Source organism: Amblyomma mixtum, chromosome 10 (genome assembly GCF_055824585.1).
Source record: "Amblyomma mixtum isolate Tamu chromosome 10, ASM5582458v1, whole genome shotgun sequence".
NCBI classification, from domain to species: Eukaryota; Metazoa; Arthropoda; class Arachnida; order Ixodida; family Ixodidae; genus Amblyomma; species Amblyomma mixtum.
Window position 1 is genome coordinate 33974434 of NC_143021.1, and position 14353 is coordinate 33988786.

The window sequence follows — 14353 nt, forward strand, 5'->3', positions numbered from 1 at the left end:
GAGGGCGAGCGGCTAGAAACCGTTTGCGTAAAAAATGTAGCGGCCATGTGGTTCTCTTTTGTTCCGTGGTGTGCGGCTAATTTGTCATCCTCATCGCTCCAAAGCTCGCGAGCATCAGAGAAGCTATTATTCTCACTGTTTTGCGCGCACAACTTCGACAGGTGCCACTAGAGTACGACTGCGCGCTTAACAAGCGAACTTCTTTGCCTGCTTACTGTTGAAAAATTAGTTTTGCCATAGTTGTTTTTACATAGTTTTTCAAATAAAGCGAATACAAAGCAACGCGAAAATATTTGAATGTTGAGCCAAAAGGCAAAGTCGTTCTGCCTGAAAACCGAAAATATTCGTTGAAGTAAAACAGTTACATCCTTTTACACACACACTGGCGGCTATGCGAGTACCACTCTGAGTTTGTATTAGACGCGGCTAGCAAACGCTTGCTTTTTTGCTGCGATCTAGTGCACAGTGCGTGTGCGAACGAATGAAACTTGCAGCAACCAGACAAGCTAGCTCCAGCCTCACACACGTGCTGTCACAATCTGTGCTCTTTGGCTCCGGATAAGTGACCTTGCAGATGCAGGTACGCCAGGTGGCATATTATACAGAGCGGATAAAGGCAATCGTAGAGCTAGTTTTTAGAGTTTTCCTTTTTACCGACTGCATGCAGTTTATTCCCTGCCATCCAGTAACCACCAGCCCCGAAATATTGGTTACAGGTGGCATATTACACACAGCGGTTAAAGGCAAGCATAGGGCGAGTTTTTAGAGTTTTTCTTTTAACCGACTGCATGCAATTCATTCCTTTCCGTTCAGTAGCCACCATCCCCGAAATATTGGTTGCAGGTGGCATATTACACAGAGCGGATAAAGGCAATCGTAGAGCTAGTTTTTAGAGTTTTTCTTTTAACCGACTGCATGCAATTCATTCCTTTCCGTCCAGTAACCACCAGCCCCGAAATATTGATTGCAGGTGGCATATTACACAGACCGGAAAAGGCAAGCATAGAGCGAGTTTTTAGTTTTCCTTTTTACCGACTGCATGCAGTTTACTCCCTGCCATCCAGTAACTGCCAGCCCCGAAATACCGGTTGTAGGCGGCATATTACACAGAGCGGATAAAGGCAATCATAGAGTGAGTTTTTATGCTTTTCCTTTTACCGACTGCATGCAACTTGTTCCTTTCCATCAAGTAACCACCAGCCTCGAAATATTAGTTGCAGCTGCCATGTTATACAGAGCGGATAAAGGCAAACATAGAGCGAGTTTTTAGAGCTTTCCTTTTTACCGACTGCATCCAATTTGTTCCCTGCCATGCAGTAACCACCATCTCAGTAATATTGGTTTCAAACCGACGGTTTCATTCGCGGTTTGATCGAGAATTCAAATGCTGGCTTATTTGCGCGGCCCCATTTTATAAACAATGCTTGATGACAAGCGCTTGCCCAGTGAGGTAGGGGTTCTAGATCACAGCTGACACACAGTGAAGTCATCATAAACAAGATAAAAACCAAACCACAAAAAACAACTAAAATGGTAAAACTATTGAGTTCTATATTATATACTTTCCTACAAAGATACAATTGTTTGCTTTGTTTCTATTTTTAGCTTAAATCTTCGTGCATCTTCTGGGTTTAGGCGGCCATTCATGAAGCCGGGAGGCCTCGCCATCAAAGTACAAAATAATTTCGTCAGCACCGATGTTTCGAAGGCAGTTAGTTCGCCCATACGAAGATTGCTGCTACTGCACTGAGACATCAAGACGTGAGGGACGAACATGTGCAGCTGTTCTGTCGAGCAAGCGTACAGCAACGCAGCCCATGTTGGGCATTTAGTCATGCCTTTACTTCCCTGTCGGACATTTCATTTAGTTTCAATTTAATACCTTAAAGGCCCACTGAGGGTATTCACAAGGGGCGGGTGCAAAAAATGAATTTGAACAAGCGTTAAGAAGTGATCGGTAACAGCTTCGTGAATGTGGATGGGCACGTGAAGGTAGCGATGTCGTAGGAGAGGCCGTAGCGGTCTACTGAAACAGGGTATCAAAAAAAAAAAAACCGGCACAGGTAACAGCACGGGCACGTAGGCGAAGCACATGGAAAGGAAGAAGAATATGGTGAGATATGCAAACTGGCGGGTAGATGTAGGGTGCGCAGTGCAGTGAACTGTGGTAAAATTTATTCGAATAAGCAGAGGCTAGAAATGCGACGACGAAGCAAAAGAGTCAATAAAGTGGATTCCTCTTTAAATATGTCACACTGATGTGTTAATAAATGAATCTGCCCGCTCTGTTTTGGAGACATTCGTCGCATTGATAAGGTAAACTTGAGGGTTTGTAATGGATGATAGATATTCTAACTTTGAATTGCGAACAGATAAATATGCTATTAATTTTACCTTGTGTGTGGCGTGGCAAAATTGGTTTTATAAAATCCCAAGTGTTTTGTTTGCAGAAGCAATAATGTTAGCAATATGTGCGGCCCATGACTAAGCTTGTCGCTTAACTGATGAAATGATGAAACGGACTGGAAAGGTACGTTAGCGACTACGTATGGAAAATCAAGCTGCTTACGGGAGCGGCGGAAGAACAAACGTTTATATTTATGAGGGTTAAGTTCCATTAGCCAGCGGTGGCACCATACCTGCATGTGGTTTAGGTCATCTTGAAGGTGTGTATTGGCGAAGGCGTTAGTAACTGTGCGATAAACAACGTAGTCATCAGCGAACATGCGAATATTAGAGCACACGTGGGTCGGTAAGTCACTAATACAATTTGGTAAAAGGAGCGGGCCTACGGCAGAACCTTGAGGGACGCCTGATGTCAGAAATTTGGCTATCCATTTAGTATATCGCGGGGCTTGTTTAAACGGCAATGTTGTAGGAGTAAGCGCTGATGAAGTACCTTGTCAAATGCTTTTGCAAAATCCGCAAAGATGACCTTGGCCTGTAGGTTATAGTTGACATTAGCATGTAAATCATGAATAAATACTTTTAGCTGCGTTTGACAAAAGACCCATCCGAAAACCGTGTTGTCAAGGTTGAAAAATTTGAACCAGTCGAGGAAGTTTATGATATTTGTATAGATGACGTGTCGCGTGATTTTGCAGGGTTCGCTAGTAAGGAGAATGGGACAGCAATTTAACGGTGAATCTTTGTTACCTGATTTGTAGCTGAAAGGACCTTTCCAGTTCTTCAATCGTCTGGTAGCTGTCCTGAGTAGAACGGCTGTGTAAAAAATAAGCACAAAAACTCGGTACAAATATCCCTAGTGCTCAGTATAGATTTTGGGTTCAATTTGTCTACACCGAATGAAGATGAAATTTTGGTATTTTGTATTAAGGACCCAAACCCCGCTGAGGAAAATGCGATTTCCGGCATAGCATGCTCTGGGAATAAAATAGGCGCAGGAAAATGTATTTCTGTTTCATTAGTAAAGACGGATGAGAATGCTGCGTTGAATGAAGTAGCCCACTCAGAGTCGGTTATAAATGCGCCAGATTCATCTTTGAGGGTAACTGCGTGCTCATGATGAGAGGTAGCGGCTCCCGAGACCATCCTGGCGTTATCAGTGAGCATATTAGTAAGGTATTGATAAAACAAAGGTGTTCTTCGCGTCATGGATAGTAATTTGATATGATTTTTCTACAGTGCAGTATTTCGCCCATGCGCTATGCGACCCATGAGATCTTTCCGAGCGGAATAGACGCTTGTTTTTATTTTCAAACCTTTTAGGAGTTTGGTAAACCAGGGATTGAGTTGATTAGAGTGAAAAGTTTTTAGGGGAATAAAAGCATTGACTACGGCGTCCAGTAGAATCTTAACTTTTAGCCAGTTCTCATGAATTTTTCGTAAATAAAACGAGAAAAAACTTTCGAAAAACTTTCCACTCAGTTAGCCTCATTTGAAAAAAAAAATAAAAAAAATACACTCCCTACCTTTAACCCAACTTTCAGTACTACTTTGTTTTCTATCTTACAGCTTGTCCGACAGGTTGCAAAGTTGGAGCTGCGGTCCTCGAGAAAACCCCGGTTCGCTCACGAGGCCACAGAGACAGTGCAGCACAACAACCAGGACACAGAGGAGTTCGGTGGCAGTGCTCTCGGAATAAGGGACTCAACTTTTTTTTACGCTTGCTTTTTCAGCCTTCTGTCCGCCTGCATCTGCTTTCTTCGATGACGGCGTTGCTTCCATCTCAAGACAGCTGCGTACAAGACCTGCGTATCGCCGACTAATAAGGACCGGACATCTCGCCCACTGCGCGAATTGGGACGACGCCCACTATAAATGTGGAAAAGTGCCTGCAGTCACTTCAGTTCGGTGGCGGTGCGCTCGGAATAAGAGACAACTTTTGTTACGCTTGCTTTTGCAGGTGAGTTATATTTTGAATTTCATTTCCATCCTTCATTTGTGCACCGCTGCCGAACACAGCAAGTGATATTGTGCTATATTTGCTATTTTAGTGCCAACGGTTGCAGTGATGACAAAAGATGGTAAAGACATTGCTAAACAACTGGATGAATTTCGAAGAGAGATGCGAGCTGAAATGCGGTCTCTGAAAGAAGGCGTGAAGATTTGCTCGGATGCGTGTGACGGTGTCACAGAAATTCAAAAAGATGTAAAAGAGCTGAAGCTAGACATTAAAAAGCTTCTTGAGAAAAACCAGATGCTTGAACAGGAAAACAGTTAACTGCGGGATAAGCTGGATGAAACTGAGCGGTAAAACCGGCTCAATAATCTCGAAATCATGGGTTTGCCTGGGAGTTGTGATGAGATATCAGTCGTCAAGGAAATTGGTGAAAAGCTGGATGAGGTAATCGATGACACTGACATTGATATCTGTCACAGAGTTGATGTACCAAACTCAAGGGCAAAGAATATAACTGTCCGTTTCACGCGCACAACTAAGCGTAATGCGGTTTTGTCCAAAGCAAGGAAGACACGGCTAACGACTGAAAAGCTCGGTTTCGAAGGGACAGCTAAACCGGTGTATATAAATGAACACTTGACGCGGAAAAACAAGCAGCTGCTCGGGGCTGCTAACTCCCGCAAAAAAGATGTGGAATGGAAATTTGTGTGGCCAAGCAATGGAAAGGATTTGGCCCGTGGAGCCGAGGCATATCAAGTCTTGCATATCAAGTCTTGCATATCAAGTCTTGCATATCAAGTCTCGCATATCAAGTCGGTGGCCGATGTGGATCGCGTGACACCGAGCTCGCCTATCGCACAATAAAGTGATAAATCTGGAGGGCAAGAAAATGGTGGTTTCTCGCCGGGCGGTTAAACGGCTGTACCGATCACATGTTTTCATTCCATGTACACGTTGTGTAACTTGATCTAACGCCATGAATGGAAAGATGTGTGATTCTAATAGCTTTAAGGAAAACATTTCGAAGAAGGCCTGGGTGCGTAGATCACTATCTTTGTTTCACTTAAACACCCGCAGTCTCCGAAATAAGCAAGACCAACTAGCATTGTATTTGATGTACTTTGCTTCACGGAAACTTGGTATATGAATTATTCTGATGTTTATCATTTTGACGGTTACAACCACATGGGTTTATTTCGCTCTGCAAAGAGAGGTGGTGGGGTTTCTTTATATACAAAAGTTGGTTTAAATTGCAGTTTACTGCGTGACTTTTGTGTGATGACCAATTATTTTGAAGTACTGACAGCAGACTGTAGAGATAACGTTATTATTGTTGTATATAGACCTCCTTATATATATAGACCTCCTTATATTGTTGTATATAGACCTGAAAACAAAGGATTTTTTGAATACTTTGATGGAGTATTAACGCAGTTGTCAGTTTCTGGTCGGTTTTAAATAGCTGTTGGAGATAGTAACATTGATCTGCAAAGCGTTAGTAGTGTACAAAATGAATTCTATACTATGAGGCTTTGTTATGGCTATGAAAATCGTATAGGCAGTGCCACACGTGTTACTGCAACATCGTAAACTGATTGATATCTGCTTCACTAGTCTTGTTTCAGGCTGAATTGTTTCTGGGGTCCTTGCGGCAGATATTAGTGATCACCTGGCTATTTTTTTGTATTTTAGAACATCTTTCGTCTGAGAAAGTTAATGAAACACAATTTAAAACGAGAAAGATTAATAACGATACCTTGCAAGCTTTCAGAGAATTAGTTCAGGAGGTCGACTGGTCTCAGATTATTAACGAGCAAGATTCAAACATTAGTTTCAATCTATTCTACTCTAAGATCAAAAAGCTCTACTCAAAGGCGTTCCCAGTGTATTTTTGGCAAAAACACAAAAGGGCTCGAAAGCCATGGATGTGCCCCGCGCTGTATGGTAAGATCAAACAAAGAAATAAATTGTTTGAAGACTGGCTGAAACACCAAGATGAATTAAAATTTAAGGAGTTTAAAATATATCGCAACAAAGTTAATGAAGAGCTAAGTGAAGCTAAACGTGAGTATTACAACCGTAAATTTCACAGCGCGGATCAACCTCAAACATTTTGGAAGGTCTACAAAGAAGTCACCAATATGACACCTGAATTCACTTGTCTCTCGGAGTTAAACACGCAGGGTGAAACACTGTCTGGTGTTGAACTTTGTGAAAGATCTAATAGACATTTTTTGACAGTTGCGATGGACCAGATGCGGGATAGATCAGATTTATATCCAATAACTTACATTAATACTTGTACACAAGGCATACTTTTCTTACACCCTACTGATGACGTCGAGATCAAACAAGTTATTGATTCTTTAAAAAGCAATAGTGCTTTAGGTCCTGACGATATTAAGCCAGTGCAAATTAAGTCAGTAGCCTCAACTCTAGCCTTCCCGCTTGCACATATATACAATAGTATCCTGCGCTCTGGACGTTTTCCACATGAGCTTAAAATCGCACGGGTAACAGTGATACATAAAGGCGACTCAAAAGACGATCTTAACCACTACCGCCCCATATCGCTATTAAGTGCTTTTGCGAAAATATTGGAATGCCTTTACAAAAACGACTTTGTGCATATGCAACTGATTTTTCACTTAATCTCTCCTAAACAGTTCGGCTTTTCCAAAAGTAAGTCGACTGAAACAGCACTAATTCAGATTAAAGAGAAGATAATCGAGAATATCGAACAAAAGCTGTTTACAGTTGGTATCTTCCTCGACTTAAGAAAAGCATTTGATTCCGTAAACCATCACATACTAATCGAAAAACTAAATGCTCATGGAATTCGGGCACATGCCAATAACTTAATTCAAAGCTACTTAAGTAGTCGAAAACAGTTCGTTAAACTGGGCGATTTTGTGTCCGAATTGAGGACTATAAATAAGGGTGTACCACAAGGGTCAATTTTAGGTCCACTTCTCTTTTTTTTCTATATTAATCATATTGAAAATATTCCTTTCACCCAAGACATACTCTTGTATGCTGATGATACAAATGCTTTTTTTTCCGGATCAAAATTGAAAGAAATAGAAGACGCAGCCAACACTCCGCTATGTAACTTATCGAAGTGGCATATTAGTAAAGCCCGCCGCGGTGGCTCAGTGGTTAGGGCGCTCGGCTGCTGGCCCGAAAGATGCAGGTTCGATCCCGGCCACGCTGGCTGAATTTCTATGGAGGCGAAATTCTAGAGGCCCGTGTGCTGTGCGATGTCAGTGCACGTTAAGAACCCCAGGTGGTCGAAATTTCCAGAGCCCTTCACTACGGCGTCCCTCATAGCACAGTTGCTTTGGGACGTTAAACACCAATAAACCAAACCTTATTAGCAAAGATTTGCGGTTAAACATCAAGAAAAGAAAATATATCTTATTCAGAGCGAGAAACACACCTATTGACTCCGAGATTAATCTCACCTTCCACACTGAAAGTCTGCCACAAACAAAAAGCATTGAATTCCTCGGTGTCCACTTTGAAGAGTTTCTGAGCTAGAATGAACATGTACATCATTTGAAATTAAAAATGTCGAAACTAGTTGGAGCATTATGGAGGGTGAAAAACCTGATTCCAACTAGGTACACAATAAATACATAATATGCAATCGTCCAATCCCACTTAACTTACAGTCTTTTGATCTGGGGGAAAACAACTCGAAGGTAACTTGCAAATGTTAACAATGATGCAAAAGGGAGCCATTAGGGCTCTGGAATGCTTAAATTATAATGAGAGCACAAGGCCTTTTTTCAAGAAACATGGAATTTTTTATCTTCAACAGCTCTATTTATACAAACCTGCACTCTACATATACACCAAAAGGAAACAAAATTCTCACAGCTTTGATAATAAGTATCTCATGAAAAATGACAGCTTTTAATTCAGGAAAATAAATTACATATTACCACGTGTACGGGCAAATTATGGATTACAAAGTATGAAATACCTTATTCCTAACGCTTTAAACGAGAACGCGGTGTTAGCTGAAGCTATCAATTATCCTTCTGTTAATACAATAAAAAGATTTTTGCACGAAATGTTAATTGTGTACTTGTATTTGAGCTCCCAGTCTTTGTGAATTTCTACAATGTGTACTTTCGTTTCGAGTGACTTTTCTGTAATGACTTCTTTTGAGTGGAATGAACTATATTTGATTTATGTTCGCCATACTTATTTGTTGTACATTATTGATTATAAGTGTCTCTCCTGATGGATTCTGTATTTTTCTGATGGTTTCTGCACAGGGTTTTGCTCAAAGAGTTTATATTTTGTTTAAATATTGGCACGAGTGTTGTGCACAACTTCAAACATCATGTTAAATTGTTCTCGTTCAAAGTGCTTTGTTTGTGTTTCTTCGTTAGTTTATGATTTGTTTATTCGGAATGCATCGCTATCAGCTTTGTTATGGGGTCAGGGAACCCAGCCAGGTACCTGTTTCGTACCTTTTGTTCCCGGCCTTTAGTTTTCTGTACTGAGAACTAAAATGTTATTGAACTCAAACCGAAACACAAATATACGCCGTAATTATTTTCTGCACAAACGTGACCGCAATTGAACTAGGATGTTATCTTCGTGCGCATAAGCGGAATAATATGAAGACACAGTGAAGCACATCATAAGGCTTGTCCATTCCCTTCTAAGTATTTTCTATCTGACCAGGTGAATCTCAAGACTTCATATCAATTGGAACAAAATGTACCTAGACCATTGATTCCAATGAGAACCGGAAAATATAACTTATTGGAAAAGTTAGTGAAAAATATAACGGTAGTTTGGATCACGATATCAAGTTTTTCTCGCGTTTTGATAACGGTTGAACATGACACCTCAAAGGAGCAGAAGCGTTATTGCGACTGCCCACAAGCGCGGCTGACATAATACGATATGATAGGGTACGCGGCACTGGTTTTAAGCATCAATGCCAAATCAGTTGTAATTGTGTCTTATTCTCATCAAACAGCAAGCAGCATTGACTTAACCACATTGTATTATAGTGTTGTTGAGGGCGATATTCGGGATCGCGGGTCGACGGAACCACGGTCAGCACGACGCCCGTTCCCACCACCAGGAGAGGATTGCCGGTGAGCGAAGGAGTTCGAAGGTGGCGAAAGAAGTCTGAATTTATGCACATTTATACATGAGTCAGGATCAAAAGTGGGTCTTCGCCTGCATTCGTCGCCGAGTATTTTAGCGTCCTTCTTCTCCAATTAGCCTATGTCGCGGATGCTGTCGCCAGGATGGGAGTGGCCTGTAACTTTAACTCGTGGGCACAAACTCACACTCCGGCATTTGTGTACACGCCCCCTTCACGTCTTGAGCCTGGGAAAGGAGGATGCCCCCGGTGTAAAGTCGACTGCTGCAGGCTACGTTCTCGGATCTGCCGATGGCTCCCTAGGACTGGCGACACTTATCCGTCAGATGACATCCGTTGCGAAAGGCGTGGAATGCGAGGTCATGAAAAAGGCGGAAATAGTCCTTTGTCCTGGGGACGTCCGCGAAGGTTGCGGAAGTCCCCCGCCAGCCCGCCGCGGTGCTCGGTACGAAGAAGAGCCACCGTAACGAGGGTCGTTGACTTCCGCCATGGTCGCTGCGAATTGGGAGAGGTAACGTCCACCTGCTCGATGTCCACCCGCACCTGAGCCGACTCCGGAGAATTGGGCGCTTTTGTGTGCAGTTCTTCTTTTGGGTCCCGCACGGAGACGCAGCAAAGCTCTTTGGCTACGCCTCGCGGCCAATTCGGCACGCCTTGAGGCAAACGTCGTCGAGTCGACAGGGGTTTCTCGGAACCACCCAGGTGAAACGTGCGTGCTGGCTTCTTCCTGCTGACGCCGTTCTTAACAGCTCCTCCGCAGCCAGGATAATGTCGATCAGACAGTGGTCCCAATGACTTGCCGAGGACAGATGGGCTTGGGTTGTAGAGTTTGATGCCTGTCTTGATTTTCTCTGCGAGCACACAACAGAGTGCTAAACCTCGCACAATGGAGGCACTAGTCGAAACCAATCACTCAACATAGTGTCACTCCCCACTGCAGTGCTCTAAATTCAACCGAGATCCGCCATTGTGTTATGCGGTAAAATGCGTTGTAAGCATAAAATTGAAGTCAAAATTTTGCAGTTGACAACAATAATCGAGGCCATAAAGCGATACTACAGGCAACCTCATAACCGCAGGAGTCAAACCGCCACGTAGCACGATTTATGCGCGGTCTCTCAAAGCCTTGTCCCACAACTAGAACTTCGATGACCAAGGAAAAACTGAGATCACCCTAATATCCCCTGTCAACTAAGAGAATTTCCGTCAGTCCAAGAGCTTTCTCAGTTTTTCCTTACACGATATTTCCGAGGAAATGATGTCGAAAAGCCTGCTATATCGAAATTGAGACACTACCTGGAAACGAGCAGATATAATTCTACATCTTGTTATTCAAGCTACGTGCCCTTACGCTATGCTCTGTCGGCTTCCTTCCGTTAGAGTCTATGTACACTGTCGGCTAACAATCTTAAAACAGTCCTGTGCAAAAGCGCACCTCAGACGCCCTCAACAGAAAAATTGTGTTTTACATTGTATTGCCGGTTATCACTAACTGGCAAAACATCACTTACCATGACAGCTCACTACACATGTGACTGATCTAAGCACTTGGCAAAATGAACTAACTGTACCTTTCCCTGTTGCCTGCTTTTCTTCCTAAGGCAAAATCGTAAATACAACTAAAAAGAAAGCTATTGGTCCTAACAATTTACTCTCCAGGACCTAGCAGAAACTTTCACTCAGTTGTAGCTTCTCATCACGTGTTCAAGCCATGCAACGAACTCCTTCAAAACGCTCACAGAAAAGAAAACGACAAGCATAAGCTCTTTTTTGTGCTCAATGATTAATATTGCCCCCGTGCCCTTCGGGGTCACGTCCGTCTGACCTTCCCTCCAGCTGATGAAGCGTGACGAATGAAGTCACTGCTCACGTTAGTCATTCCTTGACCATTGTATTCGTTACTCTTTCCTGTCCAGACACCGCGAAAGCCTCGATAGCGCGTGTAGTACCGGACCCTACTATAAAACAATGGTCTGCGGTCAAGGGAATTCCCTGTCCCCCTTCCCACTTGGAGCCAGCTGCACTATTCTCCTTGTGACCCATCTGCTGACACAGCAGACGCAGACGAGTTTGCCGTGCTCTTGCCTGTAGCCTGGCGCCACAAACTTGCGCATCGTGGCTTACGACGAGTCAAGATTCGAAGCCGCTTCCCAGCTCGCACCCGCCGTGCTCGTCGCAAGAGGCGGTGGTCTTTTGAGCTTCAGGCCTTCGAAGAGGTCCTCTCCTCACCCGCCGTGCTCGAACTCGCTGACCGGCGTTCTGTTGGGGTGTGAATGCCGGGCACCTTAAAGGACTACTAGGGCGCTCTACCAACAGTTCTCACTCGTTTACGCACTTAGATATCTCCCAAAACACCAAGACCAGTCATGAAATAGCCTCGCCAGACAAAGAACATCTAACCTCGCCAATCAGGCGCGAGGTTCATGCATCTGGCTCCTCAGTCAGTTTGATCACGAATCCCCGAAATCTGCAACCCCTCTGAAATCGACAACCCGTCCCAACCACTCTAACTACCCAGCACCTATTATCATCACAACATCGGAGAGTGCAACCGCGCGCTCACGTGCAGGTGGCCTTCTGAAATCACCCGTCAGGCTAGCACAGCGCTCCGAACCCTACGAGAAGCGTGACGGCTCCCTCCCCCTTCACAGTTTGGTAGTGGAACTGCAGGGCCTTCAAGAGAAAGTGCCAAGCCTTAGAGCACACCCTGCAGGCCCAGCCGCATACCCCCCAAATCATCGCCCGTCACGAAACGTGCATGGACTTTAAACTTACCAGCTACGCCGCATATAGCGAAGAAACGACACCGGACCTGCGCCCACACACGGCCATCCTGGTACAACGAAATTTAGCAGCCAATCAAATAGACCTAATTGGCGTTGTCGGCGTTGTGATACAGGAACCTCCAAACGAAAAATGCTGTGGAGATAAGGATAATCGAACGGAGATCTTTGAAATTGCGAGGCGAGCACGCGTACAACACGCTACGAATGCTCTCTTTTTGTCTTTATTGCCTGTTTTGACAGATTACAACAGATCACAAACATATGTTCTGCGCTGCACTCTCAAACATCAAGAGCGGACGTGTGTTTCACAACTTTCCAATAAACTCGATCACTCGATAGGCCAGGATGCCCGGAATAACTTTGCCGTTATCTTTAGGATACCTTTATATGTTAAGAAAGTAAGGCCATATGTTTGTCTGGGTGAGCTGGGCTCTAGTGCGGTATATTGAGTTCCCTTGCTGTCGCATCGGCATGGATGTGAGTGTCAGGATTGTCAGGCACACACACACACGCGCACGCACACACACACAGACGCGCGCGCACGCGCGCACGCACGCACACGCACACGAACACACATATGCCTAGAACCCTGCCGACATTGTCAGGCAGCACCTCCTCTGATCGTGAGAGGCTGCTCGGGAGGAGCAGCCTGGGTCGCAACCCAACCTCCAAGCAACCCAAGTCCCACAAATGGCAGCACGACCCATAGAAGTGCAGTGAAGCTGCCGCGGTGGCAAAGTGTTTACGATGCCCGGCTGCTGACCCGAAAGACGCGGGTTCGATCCCGGCAGCGGCGGCCGAATATCAATAGAGGCAAAATTCTAGAGGCCCGTGTACTGTGCAATGCCAGTGCACGTTAAAGAACCCCAGGTCGTCGAAATTTCTGGAGCCCTTCACTACGGCGTCCATCATAGCCTGAGTCGCTTTGGGACGCTAAACCCCATAAACAGAACCATAAACCAAGAAGGGCAGTGGCGTATCGCTTGACTGCTGCAGCACTGCGGCGGGAGGGGTAGGAAGACTCCCGGTGATTTATGAATGGAGAGAATTACATTGGATTAGAACAGCTGAACCGAAGGTCTTGTGCACCTAATTAGCAATTGGGTTAACTATGTAAACCGGCAATGATTTTTTGTTGAAATATTTTTATCTCAGTGAAAAAACAAAGGTTTCGAGAAGCGCTGCTTTCTTCTTAAAAATATTATGTGTTCTTCTGTCTACATTGTAGTTAAGGTGTTCGCTTTCATTTGGCGCTGCTGGGGAAGAGGAAAAATATCGCGACAGGTGGAAAAGCTAGATTTTCCAATTTTACAGAATGGCAGATTTGAATCTCTATAGAATGAAAAATAAACATTGGTAAAAGGAGAGTCAGTTTTCAGCAATTATAAATATATTTCGGTATTGGTAGCAGCGCAAAAATTTGCACCTTTGGGACTTCAAGAAATAAATCGTGAACATTAAAAATATAATGCTTCCCAAGAATTGCGGTTTTCAAATGCGATGATATGACTAGAAGTATGAGGTCGTTAAGAAAGAGTAGACTGAGAGTGAAAGTATTTTCTGTTGACCTTAGGATAAATTTTTGTTACGTATTCAGCAGTCATTGTTGTTAATGCCAGAGAAATTTGTTTTTTTTTTAAGGGGAAGTTAAATTTCGTTGCGGCAAACTGATCTCATCGACCCTTGGCTGCGTGCGTGGTGTCCCGGAGACACTTTAGCGCTGCGGAAAACGACATCGTAGTCTAACCGATTGCATCGGTGAAAGGCTGCGTTTCCAGCTAACCGGGCCAAAATTTTCACACAGCCGTTGGCGGCGGAGAGCAGCTGACATCCCCAGACCATCTATGGTTTCGCCATTTGTATCACCAAGCGTGTTTACCAAGGCCCAGCAGCGGTAAGCTTCATCGCTGAGAGCCGAAGCTGAAGAGGGTGCTAGCTCGTCTTCGATGCCCAAGAGAAAAATATAAATGAACATGTCACTAAATAGAGATAACATATGTTTCGTCCAAGCGGCTATAGGAAAATACCGGGTGTTTCAGGGAACACTTTCAAAAATTCTCATAAGTAGAA